The sequence below is a fragment of the Babylonia areolata genome, chromosome 32 (assembly GCF_041734735.1).
Source record: "Babylonia areolata isolate BAREFJ2019XMU chromosome 32, ASM4173473v1, whole genome shotgun sequence".
Taxonomy (NCBI): Eukaryota; Metazoa; Mollusca; class Gastropoda; order Neogastropoda; family Buccinidae; genus Babylonia; species Babylonia areolata.
In genome coordinates, this window is record NC_134907.1 from 9,336,878 (window position 1) to 9,340,137 (window position 3,260).

The following is a 3,260-nucleotide window of genomic DNA, read 5'->3' on the forward strand; positions in this document are numbered from 1 at the left end:
CTACATAATAGATCTCTCTCTCTGAATTTCGAATCGGGCTTCATAATCTCTCTCTCTCTCTCTCTCTGAATTTCGGATTGGGCCGACGTAATAGATCTCTCTCTCTCTCTGAATTTCGAATTGGGCCTACATGATAGATCACCCTCTCTCTGTCTCTCTCAATTTCGAATTGGGCCTACATGATAGATCTCTCTCTCTCTCTGAATTTCGAATTGGTCCTACATGATAGATCACCCTCTCTCTGTCTCTCTCAATTTCGAATTGGGCCTACATGATAGATCTTTCTCATATATATATATATATATATATATATGTGTGTGTGTGTGTGTGTGTGTGTGTGTGTGTGTGTGTGTGTGTGTGCGAGAGAGAGAGAGAGAGAGAGACAGAGAGAGAGAGAGAGAGAGAGAGAGAGAGAGAGAGAACAAAGTTATGGTTTATCTGGCATTATTACGAGTGTCCACTGTTCATATTCAGCCTTGGCTGCCGCCCATGAGTAAATCAACCCCCCCCCCCCCCCATCCCCTGGCCCCGCCCCCCTCTCCAACCCCCCGCCCCTTCCCCACCCTCACCCCCACCCGGTTAGTAAGATGCAGCGGTGCAACAGGACATCTTTGAGCTCAACTCGGGGTGTTCGTTAGGGCAGCTTAAACTAAAAAAAAAAAAAAAAAAAAAAAAAAAAAATTCATAGACTAATCAAGCCACCCGTTGCGACGAAAATCTGCAAAGGTTTCTGTTACGTATCATTCCAGACTCCAGATTCCATTCTTTTCTTATTTAACTTACCGTTGCATAACGTTGCTGAACGTACGTTGTATTGGTATATATATATATATATATATATATATATATATATATATATATGTTCCATTCTTTCTTATTTAACTTACATTTGCGTGACGTTGCTGAATGTACGTTGTGTGTGTGTGTACGTGTGTGTGTGTGTGTGTGTACATTGTCATATGACTGACAGCGTGACAGTGGAATCAGTTTCAGAACAGACTATCATGGAACACGACTTTGTCTAAACTTTCTAAAGGGTAGATTTTGGATCCCAATTTGGTTTACTTCGAAGGCTGGGTTTTATACTGGAAAAAAAAAAAACTCAGAAATTAAATTTTCGACGAAAATTCCGGAAGAATGCGGTGATCATCAGGAAAAAAAAAAAGAAAGAAAAAGATAATAAGACTAATAACAAAAAATAAATAAATAAATAAATAAAATAAGGTGTGTTCAAAGGCGTAATACTTTCAAGGCTGAGAACAAATGATTGATATTACCAACACTCTGTCCTTAGCAATGGTATCTTGCAACTTAATTCTGCTTGGGTGATTTCTCCTATGGGGTATCCTGTCTGCGACTCCGTCTTTCGTCGTCCGGGCATTCCTTTTCCTGTCTGTTTCGTAGAAACAGACTGGCTTGTGTCACGTCGTCAAAGTTTGTGTTGGTTTAGTATGACGTAAGTTTTAGTATGACGTCAAACTTCGATGAGGTCACGAGTTTCAAAACGTCATTATTGGTTCACCAGTACCACCTGCTCGTAGCTTACTCCCCCCGCCTCCGCCTCTGCCCCCTCCACACACTCTCACACACACACACACACACACACACACACACACACACCTCTTACCCCCCACCCTCCCCGCTTTGAATTCGAAGTGAAGGTTTACGTTCAATTATTGGCTGATGGCCATAATAATTATGGTCAATTAGTTCCAGGCTGAATAATAATAATAATAATAATGGTATTTATAAGGCGCAAAATCTTGATGAAATCAACTCTAAGCGCAATATATCGAATGAAGTTCGATATATAATTGGCATCCCCCAAACTGACAATTAAAGCTTGTTAATTTTGGTGTGATTCTATCTGAGGGTCGCTTGATAATGAAAATTCACACATAAAAATAGCTAAGATCCTCATCAGAGTGAGATAGGAGGTGGTAATTTTGTTTGTTTGTTTGTTTGTTTGCTTGTTTGTTGTTGTTTTTATGTAGGTATAATTATGTGTGCGAATGAATTTCCTCTGAGTTAAATAGACCTATCACCCACAAAATACGTTCAAAAGATAGGCTAAGCGGACTTACAAACTAAAGATAACAAAACGACTTCAGCGTTGAATCGTCGGGGTGACTTTGAAATAATTTCCCAATCGTTATGATTGTCCAGAATGTCAAAAGAATGAATTCCATCTTCCTTTGTCTACTTAGTCTTTCGAACACACACACACTCTCTCTCTCTCTCTCTCTCTCTCTCTCTCTCTGGGGAGTCATTTCATCTCTCTCTCTCTCTCTCTCTCTCTCTCTGGGGAGTCATTTCATCTCTCTCTCTCTCTCTCTCTGGGGAGTCATTTCATCTCTCTCTCTCTCTCTCTCTCTCTCTCTCTCTCTCTCTCTCTCTCTCTCTGGGGAGTCATTTCATCTCTCTCTCTCTCTCTCTCTCTCTCTGGGGAGTCATTTCATCTCTCTCTCTCTCTCTCTCTCTCTCTCTCTCTCTCTGGGGAGTCATTTCATCTCTCTCTCTCTCTCTCTCTCTCTCTCTCTCTCTCTCTGGGGAGTCATTTCATCTCTCTCTCTCTCTCTCTCTCTCTCTCTCTCTCTCTCTCTCTCTCTCTGGGGAGTCATTTCATCTCTCTCTCTATCTCTCTCTCTCTCTCTCTCTCTCTCTCTCTCTGTGGGAGTCATTTCATCTCTCTCTCTCTCTCTCTCTCTCTCTCTCTGTGTGTGGGGAGTCATTTCATCTCTCTCTCTCTCTCTCTGGGGAGTCATTTCATCTCTCTCTCTCTCTCTCTCTCTCTCTCTCTGGGGAGTCATTTCATCTCTCTCTCTCTCTCTCTCTCTCTCTCTCTCTCTCTCTCTCTCTCTCTCTCTCTCTCTCTCTCTGGGGAGTCATTTCATCTCTCTCTCTCTCTCTCTCTCTCTGGGGAGTCATTTCATCTCTCTCTCTCTCTCTCTCTCTCTCTCTCTCTCTGGGGAGTCATTTCATCTCTCTCTCTCTCTCTCTCTCTCTCTCTCTCTCTCTCTCTCTGGGGAGTCATTTCATCTCTCTCTCTCTCTCTCTCTCTCTCTCTCTCTGGGGAGTCATTTCATCTCTGTCTCTGTCTCTGTCTCTCTCTCTCTCTCTCTCTCTGGGGAGTCATTTCATCTCTCTCTCTCTCTCTCTGGGGAGTCATTTCATCTCTCTCTCTCTCTCTCTCTCTCTCTCTGGGGAGTCATTTCATCTCTGTCTCTGTCTCTGTCTCTCTCTCTCTCTCTCTGGGGAGC